This window comes from Anopheles aquasalis, chromosome 2 (assembly GCF_943734665.1).
Source record: "Anopheles aquasalis chromosome 2, idAnoAquaMG_Q_19, whole genome shotgun sequence".
Lineage (NCBI taxonomy): Eukaryota > Metazoa > Arthropoda > Insecta > Diptera > Culicidae > Anopheles > Anopheles aquasalis.
Genome location: NC_064877.1, coordinates 75,528,147 through 75,543,146, shown reverse-complemented (window position 1 = coordinate 75,543,146; position 15,000 = coordinate 75,528,147). Strand labels below are relative to the sequence as shown.

General features: G+C 47.6%; 1 protein-coding gene across 2 annotated transcripts in view; it reads right to left on the bottom strand.

The window, feature by feature from the left end:
• Nucleotides 1-12,213: 12,213 nt before the first annotated feature.
• Nucleotides 12,214-15,000, bottom strand: part of LOC126571638 (ATP-dependent RNA helicase me31b) — a 10,473-nt gene continuing 7,686 nt past the window's right edge. For both annotated transcript variants that reach the window (XM_050230328.1, XM_050230329.1), the window contains one exon: nucleotides 12,214-15,000. This exon is cut by the window's right edge and continues 3,544 nt beyond it. The gene's annotated coding sequence lies outside the window, so the exon portion shown is untranslated.

Sequence of the window (15,000 nt, the reverse complement as noted above, 5' to 3'; positions counted from 1 at the left end):
TCTGCAACGAATTACCTAATTAGCAATAAATAATTGGCCACCCAAAAAGGTGATGGAGTGGGGGGCGGAAAGGTACTCGTTGGCTCCCATAGGTCAATTTCCCTATTCATACATGTAAATCACGGATTATGACAACTCAATCCCGGCACCTCAATCCCCCCTCTCAGCCCTTCCTACCTGTTAACGATGGATTCCAGGAATAATTTACTACTCACCACCATCCGCATCACCGGTACCGTCTGCCATCAATCCCATTTAAGTGCCGGTACCGAGCGAGCGAGCGAACGAACGAGCGAGATTCAATCAATTTAATTCAACTTTCGCTCCGCTGCGCACGCCCCCTCGATCAGGGATCAGGGTCCATCCCCCAGGCACACACGCTGGTGGCACGGTGACGCCAAATCTGGAGAAACATTCTTTGGCTAACTGGCATGGTATGGGGGGGGGGGGCGGTCGCAGACAAATTGCTGCTTAAGCATAGCTGCCACCCTACCGAGTCACACCGGTGTCAACCGTGCACAGCAGCAGCAGCAGCAGAATCGAGTTTCCACAATAAGGAATTGAATCGATTGCCGCACCATTAAATTACAGCTTTTGCCACAGAGTATACAGACAACCTGCGCCATGGGTGGTGGTGCTGGTACGATGATTCGGTGAACGCTGTTTGAACATTGACACCACCAGGAGCCACCAGTAACTCGTCACACGATGTCTACTGCTCCTCCTTCAACACCGAGGAGCAGTCACTTTACTCTCTCTCTCTCTCGCGCAATCGCTCTGAAGCAACAACCTTAAATACCAAAAAAAAAAATAAGCAGAAGGAAAAGCAAGTCAGCGCACGTGGCCCACGGTGGTGGTTGTGCTGGGCGGAACAAGTCGTTATCTGATTTAAATCGCCACCTGATAGCACATACAAACGCCTCTCCTTCCCTCAACTCAAGTAAAGTGAAGTTGCGGAAACCTTTTCGCAATCCCGCGTCCCACAATTGTTGTAAGAGATGCCGGCATTCCTCGATTGGCAAAACGATTTGTGTCCTCTTCGACAGAGAGAGAAAGAGAGAAAGTGATTGTTTCGACGATGAAAAGACGATACTCTTCCACTTCTAGTACTAGAGGTGTTGGAGTGCCAGGCTCACCATCGGTAACAACATGATTTTCGGTGGAAAAACAGCTCTTCCCTGGCTCTGCTTGCCGCTTGATGAATTTCCTTCCTAGCGTCGCGTCGCAGCGCGCGCCCGCGATCACTTTGCTGCGTCTAGGAAATTGAAATAAATATCCGCAGAAAGTGAAGCAACGGCAACCTGAAAGGGCTTAAGGATGAAATTGAAAAACCAGGAAACCACCGCTCGAGCACCGACCGCTGGAGCATCGACGAGCGTGAACTTGAAGCAGCAAGTAACTTAAGAACGCCAACCACACAGCCCGTGATTGCGTTGCTGTATTTACCTAGACGAAGAGAGCGTCTCGGAGAGCGACAGAGAGGGAGAGAGAGAGAGCAAGGGCTCCTGAAAAAGCGACCTGAAATTCTTCAGAAGCAGCTTCATCACCGATCATCGCCTCATGGGCGGCACTGGACACCATCACCACCGTGATCCGGGGGCCACTGGATGGCTTTGTGGTTAGTACAAAAGTTTTCTAATCCAAACTTTGACGCAAACCACCGGGAACCTCACCGGCTTCCTTCTTTACGGCCCCAGCAGCCGCACCCGCAGACGGTGAAAGGTGATTGATGGTAGTGGTCCTTCGTGGAGGTGGGGGCCGGTCCAGCATCCGGTGCGATCGGAAGAGATTTGATGAATAGTTAAGATTCGAGAATTCGTTTTGTACAACACGAGGTGGCCGGCCATCCATTACTGCCCAGTGCTGGCTCAGCTTCATACAAAATGGCTTCCCTCTTTCGTGTCGATTTTTGGAGGATCGGAAAATTGTTTTGTTCAATGCCCTTCTCTTGGCCTTTCCGCCACTCTCTCTTTCTCTGACTTCCATCATTCCAATACATCGCAGAGGCAGAGGGATGCCGGTAGATTATAATATAAAATAGAACCTCGCACCCTCTCTCTCACAAATGGACGGTGGTGTTGGATGAAAAATGTGTGTTACGATTGCAATTTTTCCTTCCCCTTCAGAGGTTTGGGGCTGCCTAGGGATCCCTGAGAAGCAATCCATCTGCTGATTGGCTTCATTGACATTGAAATCATTTATTCTTCCACCACCGGCGAAGGTGACACGGTCTGGCATGAGACGTAAATGGTCACTTCCTGTTGAATATACATGACAGCCAAGGCAGACGACCCGTGTGTTTGACGTGACCACAGATTTGTTGCGAAATACTTAACAAAATTAAAGGAAAACAAGCCACTCGAACCAATATTTGATCGACGTGTGGACGTCGGGCAGCATAATTCCCAAAAGTGTTGCCGCAGCAGCTCCGGTGGCCACACAAAGTGTCATAATGTTTGCTCTACTAAACCAACGACTACCGCCTTCCTGGAGCTCGAGAATCATTCCGGTACGAAACTGGGTTGGGCGGAAGCGAACAGTTAAACATCGGTTTACCAGCGAACCAAAAGCCAAAAGCATAAATCTGTGACACATTGGCACACACGCGTGGTAGACCGTCTCTCGGAAGCTAGGAGACACCCGAAACATACCGAACCGTTTCGAACATTCATTGACTTCCCCCCTCAGGACACCAGGGCGAGGAGTGTTCTGTTTGAACACACACCACCCACCGATGGCGTCTCCTGGTCCAGGAGACCGAGCGTAAGACGGTGCACCAGGACTATATATGCAGCACCACCGCAGCTGACCCGAACTTCAATAAATATTAGCTACACCTACACGAAGAGGCAAAGTGAGGTGCGGGAGCAGATTGTCGAATCACACCAGGACCTTCCTCTTCGTAGACCTTCCTTGCCCTTAGGAGGACATAGAGGACGTTGTCGACGACGAAACGAGAAAGTGTTGTTTCGATCAGTAATTATTGGTGACATTTGACCGAAAACCTATTCATTTCAATGTTTGTAAAGTGTGAAACTGAAATATGCACCAGACCGGTGCCACCATCCTTGCAGCCAAGCGAGTCGCTCTTGCCCTACTAATAGCAGTACTCTAGGGGGCCGCCTCCTGCTGGTCTTTCTGCTCGCTTTCAAGTTCTGGACGTTCCGGATCCAGCACCGGCTCGATTGTGGCGACGACTCCTCGGGGCAGCGTCACGAACCAAACGAACCGAAGCCGATGAAGAGTGACGGGCGCTAGAGGCAGTAGTAGTAGACTGGCACTCGGCCCTCTCCCTTGCCCGGATGCCGATGGTGCTGGTGGTGGTGGTGGTAGCGGCAGTCGGACTCATGGCTTCGATAACGAGCTGCCGTCTCGGTCTCCGGGAGTTTTGTGTGGCACTTGAAGTAGCTTAGAAAATTTACGATAGTGGCTCCGGAACTTGATGGGTTAACTCAATTTTGTAACACCCGCACTTAAACTTCTGCAACGGTGGCCGGCTTCTCGGTGGCTCGATGGCTCGATGCTTTTCTTTGGTCCACGGTCCCATTTGGGGAGCTGGAAAATGTCTCGAGAGCTCCTAGTAGCCAGAACCGAGTAGACCAGTTTGTGTTCCGAGCCGGGAGACCCGAGCGACCGAACCGTCCAGAAAAAGATGCTTCCTCGCGTTGCCTCGTGTACTGCTCCGAGCGTAGCGTAGACCCGGTTGTGCGCAGCGTAGGAAGGGTAAGCGGAGAAGGGCAACATTTCCTTAAAAGTTCCATCCTTCATGCCGTTACGGAGTTCCGTTTGTTATTTCATCTTCAGCGTTCAAGGAACACACACAGCAAACCGGAACATTTTGTGTCAAACCGATGCATCTTGGTCGGATGGTCGGTCGGTTGGTCGCACGACAACGGAACGAGTTGTTCTTGTTCCATCCACATCTTGAGGCTTGAGAGCAGGGAGACAGCATACACAGGGGAACTGTTAGTTAAGACCGAACCGGTCACAACACTCGAAAACCAAGAAGTGGGAGTTTGCTTACTTACACTCCACAGGGAATCTCCAGCCCAGCAACCAGCAGATCGAGACACTCCCGTTGTGGTTTGGAGAGGGGAGTTGCGCCTCAGTAGAGCGAGCGAGGGTCATTTTGTGCCCTCGATGCTTCGGTGCTGCTATTGCGGAACTGTGCCACTGTGGAACACGAGTAAAAACGGCCAACCATGCAAACATTGACCCCACGGGAGAGACAGAGAGATATGGTAAACGGAAGTTTCAAATGAACGCCCCGGGGAGGTTGTCCGGTTGCACCGGTGCGGTAACAATCGAATCACATCGAATTCACATACCACAGGTCCTAGGATTTGAGTTCCTTTTCTGAGAAAACTATATGGTCTGGGTGTGGTCGACCACACCTAACCATGATGGCACCCATGGTCCGATAAAACTGTACCTTTTAATTGACGAACCCCCGGAGGTGGGGGGGGGGGGCGTTACAAGCGAAACTAATCACTTCAATAAAACTATTGATAATTGGAAAAACCCGAACGAAGTTGGATGCAACTTTGCATTTGGATTTACATTAGAGAAGCCCGGAAGGATCCGTTCAATGCCTTGGAATACTGATGCCGGAACAGCAACTGTTACTGCACACGCCCCGTTCCCCTCGAAGCGCCATTAGCAGTTCCAGAAGTTTGATGTCTTCGATACGATCTAAACCAACATCCAATTCACCTGCTACGGACGAGTCGCAAATATAGCCATACGATCGAAGCAAACAATGCATGTGGTTCGTGCCATCAGGGAGCAACATAACCTCAACCTCGAAAGGCACCACAACCTAGAGTTCGCTTGAGCGTGTTTGGCCCGGCTACTCGTGACAAGTGGCCACAGACAAGGATCTTGAAGGAGAAGGAGGTTAGTTGGAACCTCCACACTTCAGCGAGCTGAATCTCATGAAATCCTGCCTTCATCGTCGGGATTAAAAATGATTTAAATGCTCGATAAATGAATCATTCGCCAGCCAGGCCGAATGTCTTGTGCTGGGCCATAAATCTCTCGCCTCTCTGTTCGATCTCACTGAGATCTCACTAAAAACACACTTTACTACCAGCCTTTCAACGACGAAGCTGGGGTGTAATCCAGAGAGCAAACAAAAGCTAATACCTCCCACCCTTTATCTCCTGTGTCTCTCTCTCTCTCTCTGTTTAATTGAATATAAATGTCCGATTTCGGTAATACTCTGTGAAGTGATTATTAGACCAGCTTACTATCGGGGGTCTGGCAACAACTGGCCAAAACTATGATGATGCTGCTGATGATGGCGATCGCTCTACACGGCTCATCGACTGGGATGTGGGCAGGCCAGGTCAGTAGCCCCGTCCTGACGCTCTGCTTGATTAATAGCTTCACCTGTGGTCTCTACTACTACTACTACCACTGCAACGTCAGCATTCAGCTGCTGCTGGTTGGCTCGCTAGTGCTGGCTTTAATGTGTGATAATTATTACACTAAGCTTTACATAAGCGGTAAGCGGGAGAGAGGGAGAGAGAGATCGAAAAAAAAACCGAAAGCCAAGAGAATCACACCGCCAGCACTAAATCCGGACAAATTTTTCAACCAACCTGATCCTCGCCAGCCACGTGCTCGGGCGCGGCGACGAACCGTAACCCCGTTCGCACACGAGGAAAACACGAGGATTAGAGTCCGGCATCATAATTTATCTCGTCCAAACGGGGCTCCTGCGAGCGAACCCACCCAACGGGCCATCCGCCAAACTACAGCAAACCTTCCCCTCCCCTCGCCTTTTCTCCCTCAATCCACCTGTGCCCTGCTTTATTCGACACCCTTTTTGCGAGCATCGCTTCAGGAAGTGCTCCTCTCTTGGCTCTCACTGGAATGGAAAAAAAAGGATCCGGATTTTACTCCACTTGCTGCTGGGTGGTGGCTACTGGGTTTTTGTGTGGCCATTTACATTCGGACAATAATGGGTTGTCTTCTTCGTGCAGCCCCCTCCTAATGGAGAGCCAGCCAGCACGGCTCCCGTCCAAACGAACCCCGTGACACCAAATTGGGCGACACAGCTGCGGACGAAATGGCACAGAAAATGGCCCAGATCCGACCGCCGAGGGTCGCTCGGTCCTCGGCATCCGGAAGCTTCCGGAAAATTATGATAGCCAGCCACCATTCCACTTCCGCCTCTCCTACTGAGGCCTAGGGACGGGGGGATAAGGTGCTGGTGGGGCGGATAAGAAGAACAAGTGGAAAGGAGGGAAACAATCACTCAGACGTTGAGGCCGAGGTGTCAAGCCAAGGGAGAGAGCACGGTGGAAACCGTTGACCGACGTGGACACACTGTGTCCTTTTCAAGCAGCAGAAGCTCCAGTGCCTTTGAGTGTCCTGTCTTCTTCATCCATATTCCCTCCCCGGTCCTCCCAAAAAGCCACACCACCGCGGAAGCGGACACGCTCGGAAGAAAGCAGGAAAGAGCACGAGATTGACTAATTAGCTGGTGTTAAGAAACCGACAGAAGTGAACAGTGAGAATAAATTAATTATATCCTCTTGCCGCTCCCCCACTCCCTCCCATCCGGGGGCCGGGCACCGGTGCTCTGTGTGCGGAAGTGACCGAGACACGACCAGTTCTGGTGGGTGGGCTACTCTGTGGATGACGCCATGAAATGAGCCATTCCCCGGGGAAGATCCGGAGGTGATGCTGGTGCTGCTGCTGCTGCTTCTGCGATACGGTGGCGGTGGTCAGTCCCACGAAAGAGCGGAAGAAAATTGTTTAACCAACGCTTGAAGACGATGTTCGCTGAGTTGCTGCTGCTAGCTGAGCGGCTGGCTGGCTGCGGCCACATTCCGCCTCCGGAAAATTTGCTCTCGCCGCCTTTTGCATCGCATATCAGGACGGACACGACGGGCTCGAAGTGGGGACACGGTTTTTGGTTATTCGCAGAACCGAATGCCAAGAAACTCAATCCGCCAAGTCCAGTGGCCCGGGGGGGGGAAAGAGCACGTTGACGTCTTGTGGTCGGTGCGAGGTGCGACTGAGGCTCGCACTCTATAATGAAGCCTTGGTTTTCGAGGGGAAAAACGGACGGATTTATTGACACACGCGCGCGCGCGCTCGTGGTATAATGGCTTCAAATGAACAGTGGCCAACCTCGGTGCCACGGTTCGCTGGTTTCGGTTCGGTAATTACTGGCGAACTTGTTCGAAGCGGTACTTCCGGGCAAGTTCTCGAGCCAGATCGGAACAGATACTACAGCCGCTGCTTTATGCATCGGCATCAGGTGATGTACTGAAAAAACACCGAGTTTTTAAATATTCTACAATGTTTCTGGGTATCAAAAGTTGTGCCTTACATTTAACACAACCCCTGGCAGGGTGCAGATTGGTTGTTTTAACCTCCGATGAGCTCTCGTAGAACTCCGAAAGTAATGCCACTTGGTGAGAACGACGATGTGTGCGCTACGGATTGCTGAGGGACCATTATGACGAACCCGTCAAAAGCCCTCTTCAGTGCAACAGAGTTGCGATGTAAAGGTGCTAGAGTGTGTTGCCCAACAAAACGTAGAGAAACGCAATCGACGCAATGGTATAGCTTGGTGAAAAGCATCTCTGCCCGTTGCTCACTGACACCGGCGATGCTCAAGTTTATCTTCTCATCCCTTCCTACCTTCCGGTCCTACGGTTTAATGTGTCTAGCGGTAGAACCAGTGGAGTAGAGGAAGGAGTTCAGATCCCCGTAGAACCCTTCTCGCGTGCAGGTGGTGCACGGCTGGTAGAGAACATTTCAAACTTTGTCTTATTTACGGTTATTTGTTCCGATATGGGCACATACAGCAGCGGTAGTAACACGGTAGCCGGTAGCCCACAGCCGGTGTGGCCCAAAAAAAACCAAAGGAATATAAAAAGGAAAACGCCACAAGAAAACCACCAGCTGTATTTTAATGCGAACAGCATCTTTTTTTGTTGTATTTTCATGATATACCAAAAGCGGAAAAGGATGAGAGGTGGCCACAGACTCCACCAGCCCTACACCGCGATCGCCGCCGATCGATAGTTTGTTTGTATTTTAACATTTTTTTCTTCTTCAAATATTGTTCCAGCCCTGTACTGTGCACACGCTTTCATTGGTTCCGAGATCTCCATTTTCTCCTGTTTTTTTTTTCCTCGGCGCAAGTGCAGGCACAGGCACAGCGCGTTGACCCAACAATGTTTGCTGCACCATGTTCGTTCGGGCATTCCTGTGAGGTGGATGGCTCTGGTGGTGGTGGTAGTAGCTGGCCGTGGTCAGGGATAAGCAACAGTATCATGTTCGCAGGGGAAAAGTGAATTAATTATTTTTCAAATTTACGTTGCGCTACGTGAGCGTGAGCCATTGGGGCACCCAGGATACCAGCAACAGCGCACCAGCAGCAGCTCTGGGAGCGCAAGGGAGATAATGTTAATTCAACGAACACAGCTGCAGCGCACAGCATCAGGAGCAGATTTTGTGCCGTGAGGCATAAAGCATGTCCCTTGCGGTCGGGCTCTGCTGCCCCATGTCGAGACGCCATCGAGAAGAAGTGTGTGAAGAGCGCATCATGGCGCATGTAGCAGCGCGCTACTGAGTACATCTTTCTACCCATATGCCACCGTCCGAGCGCGATGGAAGCTGCAGGCTGTGTGCTTGAAACTATTCACTAAAACCGAGACACACAAAAAAATACAAATTATACCAGAAGACTCCCTCCCCCGAAGCAGTGCATGCGGATGTGCACGAGATTGAAGCGGAAAGGCAGCACAAACAAAGTTGAATGATATTTTTAAAACTGTTACTCTGTGGAGACGTCAGCAATTTGGCAAAATCAATTAGCTATTTACTTAATAAAAACGAACTTAATCGTGACTGTAGCCATGAAAATATCACGATGAACACTATAGTCTCATGCCACACCCACATGATAGTTCATGCCAAACTATCTATCTTTGTGGCTACTATCTTGAAGAATTCATTTGCATTGTTAATTTCTATAATGAACGAAACTGAGTTCTGGTTACTAACGCTAAGCTTCAAAAGTCGTACCACCATAGTCCCTACATCCCTTTTAGTCGGTTCAAGACGGTACCGAGGGGAATTGTAATATCGCGAGACAAGGTCAACATAAATCTCAACAACCCCACGTTAATGTACTCTGAAACATCGCGGTATCAAAAGACGCTCATTATCTGCCAAAACTAGACATAATTTCACCCGTGGCCCATAATTAAGGTCGAGCGACATCGAACTTTGTGATCAGGGGGAGTGGTGGGGACCACCACCCCACCTACTGTCCTCGGCCTGTAATGAAAATTAACGCCACGAATCAATTTAGCAGCACTCGCGTACCCGATATCTCCTTCACCGAAACAACAACATTCGTCATTTAGCACCGGCACAGTTTCGGAGCATTAGCCTCGGGACTTTGCACCCAATATGCACCACAACCCCTCAAACTCTGAGTCGTGGCCGATTTTCCTGCCTCGTTATTTGATTTGCAGCACGACATGACGACAACAGCGAAAAGCGCTAGAACAGCAAGAGCATACGCAAAAGAGCTGCGTTGCTGCACCATCACCGATGCTGCGCAAATGTATGCAAATGATGTGCCCTACCTCCGCTACGCTCTCTCGTCTCGTCTCCTTCGCCAGCACCAGCACGGCTCGTTACCGGCTCTTGCTCGCCTCGCTTACCGCAGAGGAGTTGCACAAGGCACAGCACACTGTGGCTCATAAATAATGTTAAGTTTATCTCAATTAACGTTGTCATTTTGTGAAATCTGGCAGCCAGCAGGGCAGCGCGGAAGGAAGAGGCTACCTGGTAATGATGTGCCCGACCGGGAACAAGCTTAATTGACTGCCTTTCATTTTGTGCTTCGGAAAAATTGGATGATTCCGAAGGATTCTTTCACGTTCGATTGACTATTCGTGTGGAACGGGTTTTGGTGCGTTGTTGGTTACAATATAACCCCCCCGGCGAATGAAGGAAAATTCATGTTGAAAATCTCTTTAAACTCTATGTGAGTCTCTTTTTAAAGCGTTACAAACCCCGTAAAACACTACTGAAACGCTAGAACAATGTTCCCCGGAATTGCACTTCGCTTTTCCAGTCATGGGTAATTATTTTCCTTATATTTTTTTGTTTCGCTGAAAAACCAAACTTTCCACTACCTTACTGGACGATGAGTTGTGTTGCGGACAGGTTTGCACCGTAAAGTTTGCTCAGCCAAAGCTGCAAAAAAGCCGTTCAAAACAAACAACACGAGCACAATGGAACACGGAAGTAGTGCGGGGATCGTTGGTGGGGGAAAACTTTCCAGAATCCAATAAAACTACCGAAAAATAGTGCACCAGCAACCCGACCGACGAGCACGGGCGTGGATCGAGAGCAGCACGAAAGTCGATTATCCTTATCGATCGTCCGTCCAGTCGCGCGGTGTTCGATGATTTGTGAAATCGTCCGTTTGTCCGGGAGCGGACCAACCAAACTTCCCAAACGGCCAAAAAGCCGTCCACCAGTTCGACCTCGAAGCTCAACCGTGCACCCCCGATGGACGATGATGGCCTACCGGATGGCCAAGGATAATTGCACTAAGCCGAAGTGCGTGAAAGTGTGCACAGCACTATATGCATGAGGGGGCACCCCATCATGAGTAGCAGCACCATCAGCAGTATCATCACGCGGCGGCTCATTGAAGCGGGATGAGGGGCACCACAAGTTCGCGCGAAATGCTTTTACCAGCTCCGATAGTAGCTGCGAAACATTGAGCAGAATAATCGCATCTTTCGGTTCGATCAACACACTCCCTCCTGCTGCGCCATGGACGGAGCACCGCCATGGCAATGAACGATAAAGGTGTGGGTTTTATCATCCGAAATAAATCCGAAAATAATTCCTACAAAAAAGTAACATATAATAAGCAGATGAGCGAGACATGGTGGGGTGGGAAATATATGCTTAAACTCTTCTCTATTGATTACGCAAGTATCATCGATCATCGACGAAGGGAATTAATCTGAAATATGCCGGTAGAAAGTAGGTATGAAGCAACAAACTGAACAGAATGAATGAGCCATGGGAAAGCCGGTGCCAAGGTTGTGCGTACATCATAAGACGAATCGAAGTAGACGATCCTGCCGTCCGGTACCGGTTACAAAAAGTTCAAAGTTGAATCCATTCAGCCACATCGAGGACCTCCGGCGCAGCAGCGTACAGTAAACAGACGGGGAGGGAAATGAATCCAACCAAATTATCGAACCAAGATTCATCCTCCGGACTGTCGAGCATGCTTGTCTATAAAAACTACTACCCCATGCCTTTACCTTTACTCCATGTATAAGGATTCAGGATACCCGTTTCAAATAATGCTACACAATGAATATGCTCCTAGTTTCGACGAATCACTTTCCACCGAGTGGGTTGTCTCGTATAGCTTCGATCCTAAATTTGCCGTCATTCCGAACTCGCAATTGATGTTTGAAGCTGAAACCGAAGTGAAATCTGCCGGTTTTTTACCTTTCATTTCTTATATCTTGACAACCATTTATGGGTACCAGAAAGCGACATCTTACGCATACATTTCACATCTGGAGTTTATCATTACGAATTTTCGGTCAAACCGAGACAGAGATTCACGGCCAGAATATTCCCGTTATCCATCAGCTTCCGGGCACACGCACTCAGGGAATGTTTGTAATCTCAAACAAGCTGAATAATTGAGTAGAAAACATTGACTGGTCCGGTCCGCATGCAGGCCAGTTTCTGTTTAAGAAACGTAGATAGCTCATCTTGTTTTCGCCCATATCAAAACACAACCAAACCATTCGCCTTGCCTAAATACGATAGAAGAAATGAAATTAAGGATCTTAGCTCCTAATATAAAAAACAACATTCACATTAACAGACATTAAACGCAGAAGTCAAATCATCAGCTTACTGCCATACAAACGCTTAAAATTTTCCATTCATTTTCCGGAACTTTCCCTGGGAAAACCAGCCACCAGAGGCTGCTACAGTTGCCAATGCGATTGCGCCCCAAAAGCACGCTGCAGTATCCACAAGGATACACAGGAGCTTTCTGCCATAACATCGCAGGATCGATCTCCTATAATCCGAAGGAAGCTCTTTCGGTGCCCCATGAATGTTGAAACATGGAGAGTAGCGTTCAGTTGGCCTTCAAAAATAAATATTCTTCAAAACCGGGATTGCTGTTGTTCTTGATGTTGTTTCGATAGCAGTTTTATTGTTTTTTTTCCTTTTTTCCGATGAGAATAGCGCCTTAACAATAGCGCCTGATGGTGCTGGGCTTCCGCTCCCATAGGTTCACAATCCAATATATATATCTTTCCAAAAAACAATGTGGAGTCACCATAAAGGTGTTATTAGCAGGGGAACCCCAATGTTTTCCTTTTAAAGACAGCTTCGCCCAACGGCCACTTTTCCTCGTTGTGAGTTAAAATCTTGTCTAAACCTATTCCTACGCGTGTTACAAATTTCAGGTACCGTTCGGATTCTCACGTTCAATGTCGTCGGGTAGGTAAGTGGAGGATGGACGTCGTCATCGTCTTTAGAGCCGCCGCCACGCAACAAAGCATCCCTTCCCTCTCCGTTACCATGAATTGTGACATAGGTTTTTTTTAATTCGTGTCCTTCGTTATACCTCTGATACTGTCGTTACTTATGCTTTTGCGCGATGTTTTAACGGTTGATTAAGGTTGCGTCGTGTGTAGTTTTTTGATTGATTATATGATACTTTTCGCATCTATTGTTGCTTGTTGCTTTGTTGTTGTGGTTTTGGCTTTTAAATCTTGTCCCATTACCCCAACCGGCAATATTTTATCGGTCGCACATTCCCTGCTCTATGTTTCCTATCACTCACTCAGTCGATATTTGATGATTGTTGATTCAGTGGTTCAATCTGATGGTTGCTGGCAAAATTACTTCACCGCGAATCACCAGTGTTCAACTTATCGCATCACTTTTAACCAGAAGTGTGTTTCGTATATTTGCTTTTGGATCAGTATCAGTAGTGTCCCCCTGTCCCCGGTTCTCCGATCGTTTGATTGAGAATTGTCCAACTCTTCATCACTCGAATGAAGAGTTCTGGTATGTATAAAGTGTCCTCTTCCACTTGGCTCACTCAGGATTAGATTTAGGGTACGAATTTTCCTCACTTCGATTCAAATTCTGTACGTACACACTTGTTTGTACTCTCTGTCTTGCTGTGATCTTAGTGTAACGGTTGTGAGTTTATGGATAATGGATAGCACCATAAGATGTAATTGTACCATTAGATGTTAATATGGTAAGTACGCATCTTCTCATCGCTTGGTCAACCGCCACCTTTCCGTGGATGTTTTACGAAGGTATGGGATTGACCGTAACATTATAGTATGTCTTTTTCTCTCATCTGATCCCGGTACACAAATCAAAGCTAATCAAAACTGCTATCTTATGGGCAGCCAATTGCTCCCTCCGTTGGCTGGGATTTGCTAGTTTTGCACATCGGAACAACGAAGACAATTCGAAGCTCTTCTCTGATTGGATAAATATGAAAGAACAGTTTCGCGTTGAAATTCTGGAACGGATTATTCAAAACTAACAGTTTGCGCTACCAATAATTAGTACAAACTTGCGGAAATTTATCCAGAGTTTGGAAGAGTGCTCGATACGAAACTACCTGTTTGCCATACGCGGACAAACCATCTTGTAAAACTGTTTGAAGAGCAAACGGAAGGAGATTTGCATTGACGCCCGTTGGTGGAATAAACTTAGCTCTGATTTGTGAGGAATCTTCGGTTTTATGGTGTATAACGCGTTCGTGGTTGTCATTGTTAGCAATAAAATGCGCTTCTGTGGTGTCTCCGCTGGCTTATCGCCGGTTATCACTGCTCCAGTAGTATGGCATTGCTGTGTTTAAGCCAATGTGGGATCCGAGTGGCACTTTCAGAAAATGGTCGCCGTTAAACTAGCGAAACATTTTCTCTATAGAAATAAAGGGAATTTCAACTATAAACTAGGGAATATACGAAAACCTCGCAAAACCCATGTAATTTTTCTCTAATTTACTAGTGACGCTACAAAAATTAGGATCACTTCAGGAAATATTTGTTCAATTCAGTAAACAAATAGATGAGTGCGCATTGCAGAACCTACAATTTAACCTTGATTTATCAAAGAACTTTGTTTTGATTTAGCAGGTTATTCCATAAAACTCCTACCACCTCTCTCAGCAACTAACCATTCAATACTGGAAAAGAAATCAAAACCAAAATTGAAAATTTTACGCATAAAACCTCGGCCCAATTCTCTTGCTCTCGCGCAAACGTGCCATATTTTGTTTTTCTGAAACAAATTGATTTTTAGATCTTAGTTCCTTTTTGCCATCACTGTTTTGTTTTAATTGTCGTCGTGTAAATTGCAGGTACGTTGAAGTAATTGTTATTTTGCCTATTTGTTTCTTTTCTTTTTTCCATGTCATTCAATGCTTTTGTTATTGGATTTTTTGTATGCCAAACACCCGAGACATTCTCCTTCTGTTTACTTCTACTATCAAAATTATTCGACGGATAATACCACACGTTTCACACCCTCCATTTGTCACGCATTTAACCAGCACCGATCCACCAGGTGCAGGGATAAATGCAAACCCCTGTTTTGAGATCATTTGTGGAAGATCATTTGGTAAAAGGTAAATTTCTCCAACCGAAGATTCCATTTTCAATGCTCAGTTGCAACGTGAAAGGAAGTCGAGCCGTTGAAATTGGGCTGAGTGATGAAGTACTCTCTAACTATTCCTTCAATGATGGTAAATCGCTATCCTGATGCTTGACTTTAAATAGAAGAGAAATTTACCTTTCCGACCAATATCATTAGATCATTGCTTCTCCGCAGCAAACCCATCGTTCTTCTCTCAAGAGAGAAATTGGAATGGGTATTGATGAATACTACAGCGTGGATTGAAGAAGAAAAATACAAATGTACACCATCATCAAC